General features: G+C 41.3%; 1 long non-coding RNA gene across 1 annotated transcript in view; it reads right to left on the reverse strand.

Moving 5' to 3' along the window:
• The window catches only part of LOC149010864 (uncharacterized), a 55,853-nt gene extending 34,127 nt beyond the window's left edge, over positions 1-21,726 (reverse strand). The window contains exon 1 of the long non-coding RNA XR_016174607.1: positions 21,538-21,726. This is a non-coding gene — a long non-coding RNA (uncharacterized LOC149010864). The remainder of the gene's footprint in view (positions 1-21,537) is intronic.
• Between the last annotated feature and the right edge of the window lie 1,381 nt (positions 21,727-23,107).

The following is a 23,107-nucleotide window of genomic DNA, read 5'->3' on the forward strand; positions in this document are numbered from 1 at the left end:
TATAGGGGCATTAAATTGATGAGCCATACTATGAACTTATGGGAGAGAGTAACTAAAACCCGTTTGTGACTCTTATGGTGGGAGATCTCGAGAGATATCTTGTTAATTTGGCTTAGTGAGATAAGAGAGGGGTCGAGATGGGAGAGATGGGAGATCTCGCCAGTATGGGCCCAATCACATGCTTTAGGGGGTTTTAAAAACCCCTATCACGTGTGAGAGGTAGATCTCCCATCTCTCTCACTACAACCCTCCTATCTCGTCGGAAAATCGATTTTTGGCTGAAATATTTTGGGGATTCAACTAGATTTCAACTTCCAAACATCCTTAACACATCTACAACATCAGATTTTCATCATTTAAGCCTATTTCAGCTAGATTTTCAACAAAGGTAAGATTTTTTCCCAAATTTTATTTTTTTCAAATAGAATGTTCGACAATGGGTGTGTGAGTCTAGTATAAATATATGTTGATCTACTAGCCTCGATCTACACTTTCATGGAAACAAATTTAATTTTCTGCTATTAACTTTTTTTTATTTTTTGAATTTTCGTATTCAAAAAAATATAATATCTAAAAATTAAAATTAAAAAATATAAAAAAAAATACATATGATATGAATGTGATTATCACTTATGTATAACTACATTGAGAGGGCTACAACCCCATGTAGTCATATTTTGATTATCATGCTTGCTGTATTTTTTATTTAAATAATTATAAAAATAATATTTTATTACAAAAATTCTCTTTTTTTAAATGATGCTCATATTTGTAGTTTATTTTAATAATACAAACATGCTTGTTTGAGCATTGTATATATTCTATCATAGAATAAAGTGTGTTTTGTTGTTTTACAAATTGTTTTTACATGTTTTTAATTATCTAAAAATTATTCTAATGATTATTTGGGAACATTCATGTATATATTTGAGTATTGTAGACTTGTAGCTTAAATGACAACTAGTGGGAGTGGCGGCACTAGCAATGGGACTCAAGACATTGCTTGGCAATATGGGGATCCACTAATTGCTGATAAGAAAAAATCCCGATGCAAGTATTGCCTTAAGACCTTGAATTTTAAGTTCAATCAAATTAAAGCAACACTTGGCTGGTGGCTACAAAGATGTTGCCAAGTGTCCCAAGGGTTCCTTATGAAGTGCAAAAAGCAATTGCAACAACTTTAAAGGGAGGGAGACAAAGAAAGGATGAGATGGCACAAAAGCAAAGGGAATTTGAGGATACAATGCTACACAGACCTTTTGTTGATGTTGATGAGGAGTCAGACAACGATGAGGAGGGGAGGTGTATGGGTATTGAGTCACAAGCCGAGTGGAGACAGATAAAGGTTGCAATGGAAGCTAGCAGACAATCCTTATATTTTGAGAATGTGAGGCAATATGAACGGACAAGAGGAGTAGGTGGTTCAGGGTTAACGGCATCCATGCCACCTAGACATAGTTTTAATGGAAGGGGAGAAGTGAGAGGACTGAAAGGAGGAGGAAGATTGCACATTATGATGCCACATTTGACCAAGACCCCTCCCTCTTCAGGCATCAAGACACCTATCAAAGAAGCATTCCATATGTTTGCTGGAGGTAGAGAAGACAGTGGAGGAGGAAGCTAGGTTGGCGATTAGCAAATTCATGCTCTACAACAACATTGCAGTCAATGTAGCCAAAACACCATACTATCAGGGGATGATCAACGCAGTTGCTAGGGCAAGTGTAAGGTTTAAAAGCCCAACAGCTTGGGAAGTAATAAATAAATATTTACCAAAGGTGAAGCAAGAGGTGGAGGTATACATTGGTTCATTAAAGGAAAGATGGACAACATTTGGTGTTATTGTGATGGTTAATGGATGGACTGGTCCTACTAGACAATCCATCATTAATTTCATGCTAAGCTGCCATGGAAAGACATCCTTCCTTAAGTCAGTGGATGCCTCAGATAAAATCAAAGATGCTGACTACCTTTACAAGCTTCTTAGGCAGGTGATCCTCGAGGTAAGGTCAAGCAATGTCATCTAAATTATCACAGATAACGGTGCTAACTTCAAGAAAGCTAGTGAAATGCTGATGAAAAAGAAGAGCAACAGGATCGACGTCTTTTGGACACCATGTGCAACAGACTCAATTGATCTTATGTTGAAGGACTTGGGGAAGAGAAAGTCAATCAATGTTATGGTTGAGAGGGCCAGAAGGGTCAATAATTTTATTTATAACCATGATTATGTCCTGAAAATTATGAGGAACCACCGTAAGGGTGATCTAATTAGATCTGGATTGACTAGATTCGCCACCAACTATGTAGCTCTGAAAAGCTTCCAAAAGAAAGTGGTGGGTCTATAACACATGTTTGCAAGTGAGGAGTGGTTTAATTAGCGTGGATCTACCCATCCTGATGCAGTAGTAGTCCAACAAACTATTGCTAATGATTCCTTTTGGAGGCAACTAAATAGGACAGTGGACATTTTAGAGCCTAATGTGTTTCGTTTAAGGATGGTGGATTCGAAGAAGAAGCCCACAATGCCCCAAATATATGCTGCCCTCCAGCAAATGAAAGAGTTGGTTAGAGCTGCTGCCCTGGCTCCTTCAAATCCTACAAGAGGATCATCGATGATAGATGGGAGACGCACTTGATGCATCCTTTGCACTTGGCTGGTGAGTCCCTTTTAAGTCTTTAAGTTTTTGTTGTATACTTTAATATACATTGTTAATTTGTTATAACTTATAATTTATATATAAGTAAACGACCAAATCACTAACCAAATTTTTTATTTCCATAATACAAGCTTACTACTTCAACCCAAAGCACCATTACAAGAATGATCTAGGGCTTAATGTAAGGTTGATGAATGCGATGCAAGATGTGGTGGAGAAGCTTGTGCCAAATCCCATCATGTAGGGGACAATTAATGGAGAGGTGAGAACTTATTCAATTGTTTCTTCAACTTCTTACATTAGTGCATATACAGTTGTAAAAGTATAATAATTGAACAATTGGTGTACAGATCAGGGAGTTCAGGGATGTCTCTGGGAGTTTTGGAAAGCCTTCTGCGGTTGCAACTAGGCAAAAAAAAGATCCTAGTAAATAGTCCATTACTATAACTCTACAAGTGATAACTAATAAGTCCATAAAACTATAACCTATAAGTTATATAAGTATTAAGATTTACTTGTCTAATGCATTCGTACAATTGGTTATGCAGCTAACTGGTGGGTGTTATAGCGAACTAGTTCACCAAATCTCAAGGACAGCAATTAAAGTACTCTCACAAACATGCTCATCCTCTGGTTGTGAGAGGAACTGGAGCACCTTCTCGCTTATCCATAATAAGGTACATAACAGATTGGGGCTCAAGGACTTAACGTATGTGCTACAACATGAGGTTGAGAGTAGGGCACATACAAGATGATATGGATGACGAAAATTGGGAACCGATTAAGTTGACTAATATATTCCACGAGCCCCCCCCCCCCCCATATAGGATAAGGAAGATGATGTTATATATCAGTGGGTTAGGGATCGAGGTGGTCCAATGCTAGAAGGGCCAGGAGGGCAGCAGGGTCCTACTATTGCTGCTGCCATAGGACCAGATGTTGTGGCTGACTATATATCTTCTGATGAGGGTCAGGCTACAATAGCAGCATCAACAGGACCAAGTGTACCATTTGTGGAGCCACCTGGTCGACTTGAAATAGATGAGGTGATGTTTAGTAGTGGGAGTTCAGATAATGCTGATGATACCATCCCTCCAAGTCAGCCATCGAGTCATGGAGGCAGTCAAGCAGGTAGTGTTGCTGGTGGACGTCAGGTTCAACAAAGGGAGTCACCTCCACCAAGTCCAAGTCATCCAACACACGCAAGCTGTGGTTCCCTTGTTGCTTGGACTTATACTAGGAGTAGGAAGAGCAAATCAAACCAAGGACAAACGAATGATTATTCGAGCATGTAGGATCTTGAATTGAATATGGGAAGCATGAGCCTAGATCATGGTCAAAGTGGTTCACAGTAGCAAAGTTTCACCAGTTGGCAATCATCGGAGTACCTATACGAGGGTCACAGCACCGGGTCAGATTACATTGGGTATTCTTCTCATGGTGATCATGTTATTCCTCAAGACCCTGCACCTGAAAAGTATACATATGGGAGTGAAGGTGGGTTGTTGACTAACTAATTTAGAAACCCCTACCCATTTATTCAACAACAGCATGAACAGTAAGAATAGCAATGGCCTTTCACCCACCCACGATTGACGGTTAACCCAAAGTGCTATTCCACCATTATTCTGACATGGAGACATATCAGTCCCAGATAAACTTATATGTGACATACTATAGTGATGAGTTGACTTGGGAGTCATATGCGGCCACCGTTCAAAATCAATTAATGCAGAATGTTGAGTGATACTCTTACAGTCTTGTGAACTTATGGATTATGATTTATGACTTACTAAAACTTTTTAAAGTTGAAAATTTTAGAAGACATTTAAGTTCTTTGATAGTTTGATGTATAATGTATTTGATATTTGATAGTTGATGACTTAAATCACTTGATATCTCTATATTACATGTTGTCTAACCTTGCAATTCACAGCATTTCAGTTTTACAAATAGGGTCGACTTAGAAGACATACTTAAGGTTATTTTCTCACAAATCCACGACCATCAGTGTGTTCAAAAGACCTTAAATAGGCTACATACCAAGTTTTAGCCCAACCGGGGCCCTAAAACCACCAAGATGGGCCACTGAGTTTACGCCAGAAAAATGGTATATCTCGACCGAGATGTCGCTGTCACGCCCTCCCAGCCGGTACCCTATCTGGCATACCCGAGAGTGTGATCCACAGCCCGAAGATCAGGTATCGAGTGATCAACCTCCCACATAAACAATAACATAATCATGAACAATCATAACAAGAGTGCGGAAGATAAATCATAGACTCAATAAAGAAAGAATGAATCATAAATGAATTAGAATAATAGATATAATCAGAGTGTCAAACAGATAAGTAAAGTGAAGCAAAATCCCACTTTACAACCAGCGGAAAAGTAGCTCTAAAGAATAAACTAGATAAAAACTAATCCCAGTAGCAAGTACATTGGGTAACTAAATTATTCTCCACTTTGTAGACGACATCCTTGTAGGTATAGATCTCATAAATGGCACAAGGACGCTTCCACTCAATGGTCGGACTAAGCATCGTACGGAGCATAACCACCCGTGGGATCTTCAGAGTAATTGTGGTAACCGCAATCACCTTCCTGGAGATATGTCTCTTCGCCTTGCGCTTCCTCATAGGAACCGTCATAGTACTCAAGACTGCAGGATAGTCTAACAACATTGTACAATAAAGGAATGAGTTTCAAAGAAACTCAAGAAGGGCGCTTAAAATCCATAATAACATAAACGGCAGGATTCCAGAACAATCATAAATGCAATATGATATGAGACAAACAATGAATGAATGAATCTAACTCTAAGTATGCTGGTCTCTATTGGCAGACATGCTTTAAGTCATAGCACCGTACTTCTTTAGGAAAGTCCACTCACATCCTCAACCATTTAAGATATCTTGGATTCTCTCACGGATCATTTCACCGGTCTTGAGCAGCCGATTGGTAATGGGTCCTTCATCCCCCAGGACAAACCTTGGCAGGGGGTTAAGTCAACACACTCTCTCACAACCATTTGGTATAAGTATCGGCGCATGTCGTGGTAAAACCTAGCCAAATGCAAGTCTTCTACTTGGTTACATCAAGTCGGATCCAGATACTTCCATTCCTCGTCCCTGACGATCCTTTCCGGTATCCTTCACACTAGAGTCAGCGTATCCTATGGCACCGACCAACTCGGACTACGGACTCATCAACCCTATTGATCATCCACATATGGTAAACGGGAAGCTCTCACGTCCTCTCACGGGTTGGTTACCGGTCTTAAGCGCCCGTGAGCCCAAGTCTAACCATATGCAACCCTACCAACAAATGGCCCCCACAATGTGATTCCTGTCCTCTCACGGGTTGGTTACCGGTCTTGAGCGCCCATGAATCCCCATTGCTACCACGGGTTGTTCGGTCTCAATACCCCTCCGATTAGGGTCTGACATAACAGGACATCCTAGCCAAACACTACTAGACAATCCTATATATGTCATCCAACAGTTTAGGAAGGTGTCCAGAGGGCATCTCCGGAAACATCCCATAATATTCCCTTAGTAGTCCAAGGACAGAAGTGTCAAAAGGACACCTCTCCTTTCCAAACCATACGTAAGCATACACATGCATCAATTCATATCATCACATATATGGTAACTACATATATGGAAAGAAATCAGTAATTACAATCACTTGTATAACATTGGTAAGTAAATCATTCATGAATCAATTCAATATGAATAAGTAATGCTACTGTAATCAAAGTTATGCAACCGTAGTATATCATTGTAAGAATCTAATTTAGGAAACATATTAATGATATTCAAATATAGAAACTAGATTCATGCTATCTATGTAATTAAGGAAATAACCATCCTTACCTTTTATAACTCGCAAAGAATCCTAAGAAATCAAGTAAGATCTTGGCAAACTTGAGAAGAAGGTCCTAAACAAGTATATACAACATATTAGGAAAGATCCCTAGCAGAATATATATCAAAATATCCGAAAGCAGACCAATTTCGGAGTTGCTGAACTCATTGGTCGAGTGGATTGGTCGAGTGGTCCAACGACCAATCATCGACCAATGCAGCAAATAGCTTATAAAATCAGAGTTTTGAGATATGAAATCCGAATTTGGTGGTTCAAAAGGGTACTAATCAAGAGGTAGACTATATCAGTAGTATTCTAACATAAAGGGGACCTCAAAACACTAATCAAATCAAGGTATCAAGATCCAAATTAGGAAACAAAAAGTTACCATAAATAAATCAAACATGGATCTTGATAAATTTTGAAATAGAAAACAAAGACAAGAACAATAGGAGGATGGATCATTGCTTTGGTAATGAAAACATGAAAACATGCATAGGTCTTCATGGAATAAGGCTTAGAAGCATAAATCTAAATAAGGAAATAAAACCTACCATATATGTACTATCATGCATCATGAAGAACACATAGTAAGGTAGAAGAGAACAACTAGAATTCTATGGATTATGGATCATAGAAAGAAAACACAACCATTAACCACTAACATGATCAATGAAAGAAGATCCAAAGAGATCAGAATTCAGATTAGAAGATTAACAGAGATTAAATCATGGTTTGATCATGAATCCTTCAAAAGCTTGCAATGATCATGGTTAAGATCATTGTTCTAGCCTTAAATCCTTAGGATGATCATGAGAACATGTTCAGAGATGTTTGCAACAGAGGATGCAGCATCTCTTCTACTGTCTCAACTCAAAAAGGAAAGAAAAGCAAAGATGTAGGAGAAGAAGAGAGAGTAGACATACCTTTTGATGCAAAAAGAAGAGTTCCGACGAAGATCCGCCAAGAAAACTCCAAGGATGCAAGAGAGATGACTTGCAGAGGTCTTTGGTCCGCTCCAGAGGGTTTGGAGGCAGCAAATACGAAGTGGACTCGAGGTTAGACTTAAATAGAGCAAGAATCAACCTAATTGCCAAAGACAAGACCCATTGGTCGAGTGGATTGGTCGATGGCCCAGCCGACCAATCAGCCGACCAATGCAGACAAAGAAGGCCAAAACAGGGAATTGAAGGTCCCGATCAAATCCAAACCTAAAGGGGTTTTGCACACAAGTCAAGTGACTTACCTAGTAGGTAGAAATGCCTTCAAACCAAGATAGAGAGCACTCCAAGTCCATCAACTAATTAGATCTTCATCAGGATTCTGTTTCCATAAATAGAACCTCATCATCAACCTTCATGGATTCAAAGCCGACACCAAGTCCTCTACCGGGATGGCCCAAAGCTGACTTCTTACTTTACTTCGGGTCATTGGACCTACAAATAACAAGGTTTCCGGGTCAAGGTTAGGGCTGGGTTTCACATTCTCCCCCCCTTAAAGAAATTTCGTCCCGAAATTGAAAGCGCACGTGCTTCCAAAGAGGTAAGGAAACTTCTCCTTCATGTCTTCTTCCTTCTCCCAAGAAGCTTCTTCAGGGGTATGGTTCTTCCACCGAATCTTCACCAAAGGAATGGCGCGATTCCGCAGCCGCTTGTCCTTCCTATCCAGGATTTCGGCCGGTTCTTCATCATAGGTCAAATCAGCACTAAGTCCTTCAGTGCTTGCTGCAAAATGTGTTCCGGATTCTCTATGTATTTTCGGAGCATCGAAATATGGAACACATTGTGCACACCAGCAAGAGACGGAGGTAATGCTAATCGATACGCAACAGGTCCAACCTTTTCCAAAATCTCGAAAGGTCCAATGTAACGAGGGCTAAGCTTTCCCCTTAACATTGAATCTCATCACACCCTTCATTGGTGAGACCTTCGGAAAGACTTTCTCTCCAACTTGAAATTCCAAATCGGTCCTTCTCTTATCAAGATAAGATTGCTCTCTGATCAGGCGGACTTAATCCTTTCTCTTATCATATCTACCATAGCACTTGTAGCTTCAATCATCACAGACCTAAGACTTTTCTTTCACCCTGCCTCACCCAAGACAAAGGTGTCCTACAAGTACTACCGTACAAAGCCTTGAATGGAGCCATGCCTATTGTTGCTTGATAACCGTTGTTATAGGCAAACTCAACCAAAGCTAGGTGTTCATCCCAATTTCCACCCATATCCACCACACAAGATCTCGAGCATGTCTTCCAATGTCCGAATTGTCCGCTCGCATTGTCCATCGACCGTGGATGATGAGCTGTACTCAAGTTCAATTGGGTTCCCAAGGCCTTCGCAAACTATTCCAAAACCTTGAGGTGAACCTAGGATCACGATCCGAGACAATACTCAAAGGCACACCATGCAGACTAACCACATTATCCACATAAAGCCCGGCTAGCTTATCCGGAGTATGAGTGATCTTCATAGGAATGAAATGGGCTGATTTGGTCAACCTATCAACAATCACCCACACGGTGTCATTGCCTTTACTTGTCCGAGGCAAGCTAGTCACAAAGTCCATGGAGATATCTTCCCACTTCCAACTAGGAATAGGAAGGGGTTGAAGTAATCCAGATGGAGGTTGTCGAACGGCTTTACACACGTTGGCAAGTCTCACACTTGGCAACAAAATCATCAACATCCGCCTTTAGACCAATCCACCAAAAATGTTCCTTCAAGTCCTTGTACATCTTGGTGCTTCCCGGTGTACAAAGAAAGACCGACCGGTGTGCTTCCTTCAATATTTCTTTCTTAACTTCATCGTTTGTCGTGCACACACGCCTTCCTCTAAACAACAAAGCACCATCCATGGATATACCAAAGTCGGGGTCCGACTCAGATTCGAAGAAATCTTCTCAACTTTGGTCAAAAACTCTTGATCGAACTCTGCAGAGCAACAATCTTATCTCTAAGACCAGATCTTGCCGCCATGGCGAAAGAATAAAATCAGAATTCTCGGGACGATTTCCAAATCAAAACTCTCAATAGAAGACCACAATGGTAAACTCAAAGCATTCAAATCCAAAGTCTTCTTCCGGTTCTTCCTACTAAGAGCATCGGCAACAACATTTGCTTTCCCAGGATGATACCGAATATCACAATCATAATCGGAGACGAGTTCCAACCATCTCCTTTGTCTCATGTTCAACTCCTTTTGGGTAAAGAAATATTTCAAACTCTTATGATCCGTGAAAATGGCAATCTTCTCACCGTAAAGATAATGTCTCCAAATCTTCAAAGCAAAGACAACGGCGGCAAGTTCTAGATCGTGAGTGGGGTAATTCCGCTCATAATCCTTCAATTGCCGAGAAGCATAGGCTACGACCTTGCCATGTTGCATCAAGACACAACCCAAACCAATCTTTGACGATCGGTATAAACCGTCATACCACCGGAACTATCGTGTATAGTCAAAACCGGGGCACTTGTCAATCTATCTTTCAACTCTTGGAAATTCTTCTCACAAAGGCGCGACCAAACAAACTTCTCTTCTTTCCCGGTCAACTTAGTCATAGGAGCAGCCAACCGAGAAAAATTCTCAATAAACCTTCGGTAGTAACCCGCCAATCCAAGAAAACTTCTTATTTCCGTTACCGACTTCGGTCTCTCCCAATCAGCCACAGCTTGGACCTTTTCAGATCGACACGAATACCTTCGGCTGAAACTACATGACCAAGGAAAACCACTCTCTTAAGCCGTAAATCACACTTGCTAAACTTAGCAAACAACTTCTTTTCCCGCAACCTTTGCAAAGTGAAACTTAGATGACTCGCATGCTCTTCTTCGCTCTTCGAATAGATCAAGATGTCATCAATGAAAACAATCACAAACTTATCAAGCACATCATGAAATACTCGGTTCATGAGGTCCATGAACACCGCAGAGCATTGGTCAATCCGAAGGGCATGACTCTAAACTCGTAGTGACCATACCGCGTTCGGAAAGCCGTCTTGAAGATATCACTAGACTTCACTTTCAATTGGTGATATCCGGACCTTAAGTCAATCTTCGAGAACACAATCGCACCCTTCAACCGATCGAAGAGATCATCGATTCGGGCAGCGGATATCTATTCTTGATAGTCAACTTATTCAACTCACGGTAGTCGATGCACAAGCGCATACTACCGTCTTTCTTCTTGACGAACAAGACCGGAGCTCCCCAAGGTGACACACTAGGCCGCACGAAACCTCTATCAATGAGCTCATTCAACTGATTTTGCAACTCTTTCAACTCAGAGGAGCCATCCTATACGGAGCTTTAGATACAGGAGCGGCACCAGGGACGAGATCAATAGAGAATTCGACATCTCTGTCCGGAGGCACTCCCGATAGATCATCGTGGAAGACATCAACAAAGTCGCAGACAACTCGACTTCGTCGACTCTTTTCTCCACTATACCCTTGCCTTCGGATGAAGCATCATCCACTAGGGCATAGACTTGCATCAGTGCAGACAGCACCTTCTTACAAACCCTTCTCTTTTCACCTTGAAATTCAAAGACCGGACTTCCACAAATATGGAACCGAATCTTCTTTGAGGAACAAAGGAACACAGCTTTGTGGGCCGTCAACCAATCAATTCCCAAAATAACATCGAAGTCCTTCATGTCAAGAATCACAAAATTGGCTTCCAAGTTCTTCTCACCAATCAACACAGGACATTTAGATAACCCCTTATCTAGTTTCACAACAGACCAAGAGGTGTACTAATCAATAAACAACTAGACAACTTCTCAGGGATTAGGTTAGTCTTCTTGATGAATGCAGATGACATGAACGAATGAGATGCACCCGTATCAAATAAGACAAATGCGAAATAGAAGCGACTAACAATGTACCCGTAATCACATCATGGCTTGGATCCCGCTCAAGATCGGAAATACCGAAAACTCTACCGAGGGAGGAGCAGGAGCACTCTTCACCACCGGGCAAAGGTGGCAGTGCCGCTTCGGACAGCACGAGCAAAATGACCAGCTTGCTTGCAGAGAAGCAAACAGATTGCCGGATCCAACAGGGTGGCTGCAACAGAGGGCTTCGAACAAAAGGCCTTGCACTCGCACTTGCACTTGCACTTGCATTTGCTGGTAGTCGGTTTCCGCCATACCGTTTAAACCGGCCGGGCCGCTGAAAACCCGTGTTCCGACCTACACTCTTAGCCCGAAAGGTAGGAGTGGGGTAGGGTGTAGGTCTCACATAACGACGGTCATTGCGATCCACCAAACCAGAATTCCTTGACCGCCAAGGCTTTTGCACACGAGCACTTTCCTTCTCTGTTTCTTCCAACTTCTTCGAGTTCGCACCACTTGAGCATAGCTCACTATAGGCCGGACCGTGAGATAAGCTTTAATGGCAGGTGGCGCTAGTCCTTTGAAGAACTTCTTTGCTTTGGCGAGGTCTTCCTTCAAAGAGTCTGGAGCAAAGAAATGAAGCTCCTCGAACTTCGTTGGTACTCCAACACGGACAAAGTTCCTTGAGTCGAATCATAAACTCAGCTTCCTTTGCATCCTTCACCGCCTCGGGAAAGTAATTCATACAAAAAGCCTCTTTGAATAACTCCCAAGTTACAACTCCCGCATGCAAACCTTCCAAAACAGACGAGTGGAAATCCACCATGCATCAGCTTCTTGTTGCAACTTCGCTCAAAGAAACAAAATCTTCCGAGCTTCCGAGCATTGCGGATGTCGGAAAGCCTTCTCCAACTCACGAAGCCACTTGTTAGGAAACAAGGGGTCCTTGGTAACTCCAAGAAAAGTGGGTACTTGCATCTTCGTAAAACTCTCCATCAAAGTAGTATGAGGAGTTCCAGCTAAACCTCCCGCATTCAGATCTGCGGCATGAGGATTCACATTAGCACCAGCCCGGGTCTCCTTATGCAGAGTCATGAAACCCACCAACATCTGGTTGAACCGAGCCGCTTGTCGCCGCATCATATTGCCCATGATATTGGCAATATCTCCCGAAACTTCCAACATTCGGGGCACCAGGGATCTCATGAGTACCCCGATCAGCATTTGGTATCTCACCACCTCCATGAGGTACTTCACCACCTCCCCGAGGTATTTCACCACCTCCATGACCACCGGATTCACCACGCCCACTTCTCGTAGTAACCATTCTCGCAAAACCGAGAACATCAAAATACCGAATTTCAAGATTCAACATAAACCACAAGTCCAAAAGATTTGAAAACTTAAATCATGCTCAAATATATCCATATAGTCATCAAACAATATTCCATAAGGCAAAAATCACATTTTCCAAAAATTCAACAGCAAATGAGGTCACTGTGACCATTGGTCGAGTGGTTGGTCGAGTGACCCCCGACCAATCGCCGACTAATGAAGATGTAATGCGAAAATTCGCATTATAAGCCTCATTTCCACATTCCAACCTCATTCTAACTTCTTCCAAAGGTGAGAGAGCTCTAGGGAAAATATCCAAGAGTTCCCACAAGTGTTCTTGAGGTGATTTAGTGCTTCAACAACAACACCACAACACACCATCTTCACAAACAAGGTAAATCTCTCATTCTTTCTTCCATTTTCATCTTCTCATGCTTGCATTTCAATAAAACCATGCTTTACTTGTATCCAATGCTAGAAATCATGCTTAGGAATGCTTAGAAACATATTCCCTAGGTTTTAAACACAATGACATGCATAGACAACAAGTTTTAACACATTTGGTGCTCATCTCGCAAAGTTTTATACCGAAATCGATATCTTTAGAAAAATTTCGTTTTCTCTCAAACCGCTTGAAATTTTCGCACGAGATCAAATGCTACATGCTCAAGATGACATTGTAGATAGGTCCATACAATTTGATTTAACCAATTTCAACTTTTCAAAAATCCAATTTTGACCTAAATTGCAAAATCCCCAAATTTCTTCTTGCTGAATTTTTCGCTTTAATCCATGTTTTCGATCGATTTTCATCAAAACAACTTCATAGACATGAAATTCCAAGTATTGTGCACATGCTAGTATGTTCAAATCAAATTTCCCCCAAATTTGAAATTTTCCGAAAAATTACGAAAATACCCTTTTGGCTCAAATCTTGAAATAGCACTAATTGGAAATGTCTCTTGTCTCTTCCACGGATACATCATGCGGAGGGGAGGACGAGGAGGAGGTAGAGGTCGAGGTCGCATCGTAGGTGCTCTTAGGGGCAGAGGTCGGTTCCTTTCGAGCCCAGAGAGGAGGTTAGGAGACCGGACCTATTTGACACACCTCGAAGCCGAGTTTCGTACGAGGCCTACTTCAGCTATTGTAACATCGAGATGGGGCGTCTACTTCACTTACGCCAGCTCGAGCCTTCAGGATCCGGCAGAGGTTCGACACTTTACAAGTGGACTCACCTCTTCACCGAGGATTTGCCGGTATACCCGGAGCTAGTGAGGTTGTTCTTCAGCAACCTTACTTACACAGAGGAGGCTCGGGGCCGTGGACATCCACTCGACTTGTCCTCGTGGAGCAGTGGTCCTTCGCACTCGGATTCGCTTCTCTACCCGGACACCGGCCGAGATCTTGCAGTGTCCCTTACTACCCACAAGCAGTGTGTGTGGATACCTGCAGGAGCAGATCCGGGACAGCCATCCGATGCCGTACGAGCTTCGCGAGATATGCTCTACGCTATGGGATAGCCGCCGATGCTTCACACCGTGGACTAGCGGACGGATGACGGGTTCTGCACGTATTATCGGTCGCATAGTCGGCCGAAACATCATGCCGAAAGCCGGACATCACCATCGGGTCACAAGTGATGGAGGCCTTGGTCATTTACCGCATCTACATGGGCTTCGAGATCGATCTTTCCTACATCATTCAGCAGGTCATGCGGACTTAGTTCTGCGGCCTAGCATGCGGAACCTTTGCTATGGGAGGCTTCGACTTTGATCTTCAGGCATTTCGGGGTGAGTTTCGAGGATACTCCGATGGACACTAGATCACAGTGGATACCCCATTGGGACTCGGACCATTCGACGGATGAGACTACATCGTTAGAGAGATCTCCCGGTCCAGAGGGTGAGGATGATGATGAATCAGTAGGATGAGGATCAAGGATTAGAGGATGGAGGAGAGGATATCGGTCCCGATAGTGATGATCAGGCCGGAGATGATACAGATATGCGCGAGGCCGAGCCCGTGCATCACGAGTTTCCTTCATCACATTTCGAGGTGAGCGGCCCTTCACATGCGGTTCCGGAGACTTCGGATCTTGGTGCACAGATGAGATCGATGACTTCCATGCTAGAGAGGATGGAGGTCGACAGAGCAGATGTACGAGAGGATGGAGTCTCGACAGGATAGGATAGAGCATCAGTGACTCAGCCTAGCGGAGGAGTTCGAGCATACAGAGATCGTAGTAGATCACCTAGATAGACCGTACTTTAGGATTTTCCATTTATGCATTTCGGATGTAATCATTGTAAAAACTTTTGAAATTAATGAAGTTCATTTTGTTTCTCTTTAATTATTGTATGTTATGCACTTTTATTTTCCTTGCATTAGTGACATTTGTTCAAGTATAATTATGGTATGTTATTCGAAATGTTCGTTATGCCTCAAAGTTCAAGTTTCTAATTCAGTGTTCTATTATTCACTTCTAAGAGTAGAAGAGTCATTTCAGATCAATGACTCAGAATGTTCAGTTGTTGTCTTTTGTGGTTAGGATCTCCTCGAACCTTGGGCTCGATACCAATCATCACGCCCTCCCAGCCGGTACCCTATCTGGCATACCCGAGAGTGTGATCCACAGCCCGAAGATCAGGTATCGAGTGATCAACCTCCCACATAAACAATAACATAATCATGAACAATCATAACAAGAGTGCGGAAGATAAATCATAGACTCAATAAAGAAAGAATGAATCATAAATGAATTAGAATAATAGATATAATCGTAGTGTCAAACTGATAAGTAAAGTGAAGCAAAAATCCCACTTTACAACCAAGCGGAAAAGTAGCTCTAAAGAATAAACTAGATAAAAACTAATCCCAAGAGCAAGTACATTGGGTAACTAAATTATTCTCCACTTTGTAGACGACATCCTTGTAGGTATAGATCTCATAAATGGCACAAGGACGCTTCCACTCAATGGTCGGACTAAGCATCGTACGGAGCATAACCACCCGTGGGATCTTCAGAGTAATTGTGGTAACCGCAATCACCTTCCTGGAGATATGTCTCTTCGCCTTGCGCTTCCTCATAGGAACCGTCATAGTACTCAAGCACTGCAGGATAGTCTAACAACATTGTACAATAAAGGAATGAGTTTCAAAGAAACTCAAGAAGGCGCTTAAAATCCATAATAACATAAACGGCAGGATTCCAGAACAATCATAAATGCAATATGATATGAGACAAACAATGAATGAATGAATCTAACTCTAAGTATGCTGGTCTCTATTGGCAGACATGCTTTAAGTCATAGCACCGTACTTCTTTAGGAAAGTCCACTCACATCCTCAACCATTTAAGATATCTTGGATTCTCTCACGGATCATTTCACCGGTCTTGAGCAGCCGATTGGTAATGGGTCCTTCATCCCCCAGGACAAACCTTGGCAGGGGGTTAAGTCAACACACTCTCTCACAACCATTTGGTATAAGTACTGGCGCATGTCAGGGTAAAACCTAGCCAAATGCAAGTCTTCTACTTGGTTACATCAAGTCGATCCAGATACTTCCATTCCTCGTCCCCGACGATCCTTTCCGGTATCCTTCACACTAGAGTCGGCGGATCCTATGGCACCGACCAACTCGGACTACGGACTCATCAACCCTATTGATCATCCACATATGGTAAACGGGAAGCTCTCACGTCCTCTCACGGGTTGGTTACCGGTCTTAAGCGCCCGTGAGCCCAAGTCTAACCATATGCAACCCTACCAACAAATGGCCCCCACAATGTGATTCCTGTCCTCTCACGGGTTGGTTACCGGTCTTGAGCGCCCATGAATCCCCATTGCTACCACGGGTTGTTCGGTCTCAATACCCCTCCGATTAGGGTCTGACATAACAGGACATCCTAGCCAAACACTACTAGACAATCCTATATATGTCATCCAACAGCTTTAGGAAGGTGTCCAGAGGGCATCTCCGGAAACATCCCATAATATTCCCGTAGTAGTCCAAGGACAGAAGTGTCAAAAGGACACCTCTCCTTTCCAAACCATACGTAAGCATACACATGCATCAATTCATATCATCACATATATGGTAACTACATATATGGAAAGAAATCAGTAATTACAATCACTTGTATAACATTGGTAAGTAAATCATTCATGAATCAATTCAATATGAATAAGTAATGCTACTGTAATCAAAGTTATGCAACCGTAGTATATCATTGTAAGAATCTAATTTAGGAAACATATTAATGATATTCAAATATAGAAACTAGATTCATGCTATCTATGTAATTAAGGAAATAACCATCCTTACCTTTTATAACTCGCAAAGAATCCTAAGAAATCAAGTAAGATCTTGGCAAACTTGAGAAGAAGGTCCTAAACAAGTATATACAACATATTAGGAAAGATCCCTAGCAGAATATATATCAAAATATCCGAAACAGACCAATTCTGGAGTTGCTGAACTCAATGGTCGAGTGGATTGGTCGAGTGGTCCAGTCGACCAATCAGTCGACCAATGCAGACAGTAGCTTATAAAATCAGAGTTTTGAGATATGAAATCCGAATTTGGTGGTTCAAAAGGGTACTAATCAAGAGGTAGACTATATCAGTAGTATTCTAACATAAAGGGGACCTCAAAACACTAATCAAATCAAGGTATCAAGATCCAAATTAGGAAACAAAAGTTACCATAAATAAATCAAACATGGATCTTGATAAATTTTGAAATAGAACACAAAGACAAGAACAATAGGAGGATGGATCATTGCTTTCGGTAATGAAAACATGAAAACATGCATAGGTCTTCATGGAATAAGGCTTAGAAGCATAAATCTAAATAAGGAAATAAAACCTACCATATATGTACTATCATGCATCATGAAGAACACATAGTAAGGTAGAAGAGAACAACTAGAATTCTATGGATTATGGATCATAGAAAGAAAACACAACCATTAACCACTAACATGATCAATGAAAGAAGATCCAAAGAGATCAGAATTCAGATTAGAAGATTAACAGAGATTAAATCATGGTTTGATCATGAATCCTTCAAAAGCTTGCAATGATCATGGTTAAGATCATTGTTCTAGCCTTAAATCCTTAGGATGATCATGAGAACATGTTCAGAGATGTTTGCAACAGAGGATGCAGCATCTCTTCTACTGTCTCAACTCAAAAAGGAAAGAAAAGCAAAGATGTAGGAGAAGAAGAGAGAGTAGACATACCTTTTGATGCAAAAAGAAGAGTTCCGACGAAGATCCGCCAAGAAAACTCCAAGGATGCAAGAGAGATGACTTGCAGAGGTCTTTGGTTCTGTTCCGGAGGGTTTGGAGGCAGCAAATACGAAGTGGACTCGAGGTTAGACTTAAATAGAGCAAGAATCAACCTAATTGCCAAAGACAAGCACCCATTGGTCGAGTGGATTGGTCGACTGGCTGGGCCGACCAATCGGTCGACCAATGCAGACAGCAAGGCCAAAACAGGGAATTGAAGGTCCAGATCAAATCCAATCCTAAAGGGGTTTTGCACACAAGTCAAGTGACTTACCTAGTAGGTAGAAATGCCTTCAAACCAAGATAGAGAGCACTCCAAGTCCATCAACTAATTAGATCTTCATCAGGATTCTGTTTCCATAAATAGAACCTCATCATCAACCTTCATGGATTCAAAGCCAGACACCAAGTCCTCTACTGGGATGGCCCAAAGCTGACTTCTTACTTTACTTCGGGTCATCGGACCTACAAATAACAAGGTTTCCGGGTCAAGGTTAGGGCTGGGTTTCACAGTCGCCATCTCGGTCAAGATCTCGGTATTCTGAGATGGCGAGATCTCCCACCATGGAGATACTTAAACATAATTACGGAGAACCACTTTGGGTTTATGCCAGGAAGATCTACAACGGAGGCTATTTACCTAATTAGGAGACTTATGAAAAGGTATAGAGAGCGTAGGAAAGATCTTCATATGGTATTTATTGACCTAGAAAAAGCTAATGATGGCGTTTTTAGAGAGTTAATTTGGCAAGTACTAGGGAAAAAAAGTTTTGCAAGTAAATATGTGGACATGGTTAAAGATATGTATGATGGTTCAGTGATAAGTGAGAACAGTGGGGGGACAAAGTAATGAATTCCCAATTACAATTGGGCTACATCAGGGATCAACTTTAAGCCCATATTTATTTGCACTTGTACTGGATGAATCAACCAAAGACATTCAAGACAAGGTCCCTTGGTGTATGCTTTTTGCTGATGATATTGTGTTAATAGATGAGACTCATGTGGAGATTAATACCAAGTTAGAATCATGAAGAGCAACTTTGGAATCAAGAGACTTTAAACTAAGTAGAACGAAGACAGAATCTAGTTTGTAACTTTAGTCATGATCAAGCAGACGATAAGGTGGTGAAAGTTGACGATATAGAGATTCCTCAGAATGATTGTTTTAGGTACCTAGATTCAACCATAAGAAAAAGAGGTGATATAGAGGATGATGTTTCTCAAATAATTAAAATAGGGTGGATGAAGTGGAGAGGTGCATCCAAGGTCTTGTGTGATCGACGTATTCTATTAAAGCTTAAAGGAAAATTCTATAAGACCACCATTCAACCAGCTATGATGACGATACAGAGTGTTAGGCTGTTAAAAAGAATCATAAAGAGAAACTCAATGTAGCAGAAATATGGGTACTAAGATGGATGAGTGGCAAAACTAGGAAGGATAGATAAGGAGTGATCATATTCGAGTTGGTCTAGGAGTTGCTCCCATAAGTGATAAGCTTCGAGAAAGTCCTTTGAGGAGGCACGACCACGTTTAACAGAGATCTATGAATGCCCCTGTACGAAGAAGAGCTAGGGGCAGACCTAAAATAACCTTAAGAGAAGTGGTGAGAAAGGATATGCATAGCTTAGGCCTTGTATCTACCATAGCCTCAAATAGAACTGATTGGAAGGCAAGAATCCATGTAACTAACCCTATTTAGTTGGAACAAGGTTAATTGTTGTTGTTGTTGTAATCTAATTCAAGAAATTCCAAATATCTCGAAAGGAAGAAAAGCGAATTTAGAAGGGACCTTATCTATGTCAACTATAATCCAACTTTTTCTTCTTTTTTTTTTTTTTTTTTTTTTTTGGGGGGGGGGGGGGGCAAAAGAATCTCATTCATAAGTGCAGGAATAGCACTTGGGATCAGAATTACAAAGCTCTGACACCCATGGATTGGAACATGGCCAATCAAACGTCACTGCTGATTTAATTGCCTTCCAAGCTAGAGAATAAGCAATAGAGTTACGTTCTCTAGGAAAATAAAAGAAAATCCAAGACCCAAAATAAGTGGAAAGATGACATATATCATCCACAACATTCTTCAGAACAAAGGAACAGAAACTCGAGCTGACAGCATATTGATCAAGGCCTGGCAATCACTTTCCACTACTAACAAATCCACAGCTTCAGCCACAGCTAATAGCAAACCTTCCCTTATAGCCAATGCTTCACTTTCAAGAAGAGATGAGAAAATGTAAGGAAGAGAGAAAACAGCAGAAAAAATCCCCAAACTACCTCTGATAATAAAGCCTATACCACTTTTAGAATCCAATATGGCTGCATCAGTGTTGAGTTTAGAAGTGCCCTTTGGGGGGCGCGGGGGGGAAGGGAATCCAGTGCTTATTATATAAAAGCCTTCTCTCTACCTGCTGTGCTCAAGAGTTTAATACAGGTTTAGTAGCTGAATTGAAGTCTTCGAAACTTATCATAGCCTCCGGTAAAACCTCAGAGGGAGTACTACAGACTGCATCAAACATCAACCTATTTGTGGCCTTCCATAAATTCCAAAAACTATAAGCAGCCACCCCTGCTATCCTCTGTCTCAAGCACTTATCAGATCCTCTCCTGCTCCAGGCTTCAATAAAACCATAATCCAAATCCTAAATTGTTCCAGAAAGAAGGGGAGGAAAAGGAGTCTAAAAAGTTCAACCAGTACCCAGTATAACCTCTATTACAACCCAAACCAAGAGCCATGAAAGTATGAAACACTTCAGTTGAACAAATGAAATCCTACGCACCAATGTACAAAACAGAAAACAATCACACAACTATAACACAAGTGCTTGGTGGATCGAAAAGGTGCCTACATCCATGGAGAAAGAAGACCAGTTTTCACTGACAATGGATATAAGGTTACACTCACTCTTCCTCACGCTTCTCTGTGTTCACAAAGAATTGCAATAGCCCTCATAACCCCCACCTTTGGGAATAAGAACATCATCAACTTCACTAAATTTATTAAAGTCATTTATCAAATTACTGTAGATAAATTCCAAATCAAGATGCCCTTAATAACGGTACCAAACCAAATGAAAATTTTCGGTCTAAGAAGTCTACAGATAAAGACACCATTCCTCAATGACCAAACAAGAAGCAATTCCAATTCTGTATTGCCAATGACCATTACTCTTCGGCTTGCGTAGAAAAACTACAATCTAGACAATTAAGTTACAATGTGCATTACCAACAAAAATCTTTAATAATCATAGTAAAAGAACTATGCATATTAGCAATCAATATTTCAATCCAAGCAGCAGTTCGCATTAAAGCAAGAGAATAACCATTACTATGCCAATTTATAAGCTATATGGACCCACCAACCGATTCCTGAACACAAAGTTTAATTCACACCTTCATGTACAGGAATAAGATCAATCACACTTACCGACATTTGAAAGGGTTACAGAAATTTCCACGAATAAGAAATGCAGATGATCGAAAATAAAATAAAATAAAAGTTACTGAAAAACAAAAAAATAGGTTGAAGGAATGTAACTGTAAATGAGTGAGACAAATGGATTTCAGTTTCAGTGACAGCCACCTTCGAACCAACTGCTTGCAGCGAGAAACTCTCGCGCCCTCAAAATGTTTGTAAATTATTCGAGCGGTGGGAACTTTTCAGTTCTCCATATACGAAAAAAATGGGCGCCGGAAACAAAATTAGTTAAAGATTGAAAAGATTATGAACCGGCCCTGCTTGGCTTGAACCACCTGAGCCTGGATTAGTGGGGATCTTCTCTACCCAGCCCGCCCTTCCACGCATCCACTCACATTTACATTAGATAATGGGACTCACGCTCATGTTAGTGTGTGGGGTAGATGGGTAGAGGTGCAGGCTGAGTGGAGAGGATCCTGGATTGACCCAATTAGGCCTGGGTTGAATCGCTCAACCCACATTAGGAATTAAATTCAAGATTACATAATTGTTTTCTAGTTAGTGTTTTGTTCACATATCAATGATATACGTTGTTCCGCATTTTCTTTTCTTTTTTTTCTTCTTTATTTTTTGTGTCTGAGATTCATCTAGGCCAGCTTGCGCGCACTTCAATTACATCCTCAGAGAGAGCTTTGTCATTCGCAAGGTTGAACCCATGACCTCTCCCTTGAGAAGTATGGATCTTACCACTCTACCAACTCTGCATTTACATGTTCGGCATTTTTTATTGATTTACGTTAAATTAACAACATTTTCTAAGAAAGATTTATTTGTTCTTTTTTTTTATTTTTATTTTTTTTTATTTTCTTTTGGTAATAAAAGAACTTTATTGATTCAAATGAAAACCTCTAGGAATCTTACACAAAAGGAAATCAAAGAGCAGGACCCAAGATAAAAAAAAATGGGGTGGGGAATGTTGATACACAAACCAATCCTGGGATAATGTTGTTGATTTGGCAAGCTCGGCTGCCGCAAAGTGTGCTTCTCGGGGAACATGAGAGAAGGTGCATTCAGTGAGAGATTCGGCTAACTTGAGTATATCATTGATTAAGTGGGAGATTTTCCAGTTGCAGCGAGACGTTCGATTGAAGGTAGAGAGCACTCATTTGATTGTCACTTTCTATGCGAACATGAGAGAGCTTATAATCAACTGCAAGGGAGAGGCCTCGCCGAATGGCTTGTGTTTCTGAAATAAGAGAGTCTTGACATCCTGTTCCTTGTCCAAAAGCAAAGACCACTTGATAGTTATGGTCTCATGCTACCCCTCCGATCCCATATTGATGTGAACCAGAGAAAGAGGATCCATCCACATTGAGTTTGATCTGTCATGGCATCAGGGGTTCCCACCTTATGAGCCTTGATGTTTCTCGGACTGGTGTTTGAGAGGAGGGAGGGGAGAATTCGATGATAGCTTGTTGTAGTCTCTATAGGGCATATTGTGACCTCAATACTTGAGTCGAGTGGGTGATAAGAATATAGTAGCCTCAAAGAGTCTAGAGTGCGATGAGGGTGTGTATGGCTTGTTGGTTGTGTGAGGATGATGGGGTAGACTTGGAGACAAGGGCTTGAAGTTGAGAACAGAAAGGTTGTGATGGGTTCCCCTTGTGAAGTTGCAAGGTATGCCATAATT

Source organism: Hakea prostrata, chromosome 7 (genome assembly GCF_041222555.1).
Source record: "Hakea prostrata isolate BN-2017 chromosome 7, UWA_Hpros_2, whole genome shotgun sequence".
NCBI lineage: Eukaryota > Viridiplantae > Streptophyta > Magnoliopsida > Proteales > Proteaceae > Hakea > Hakea prostrata.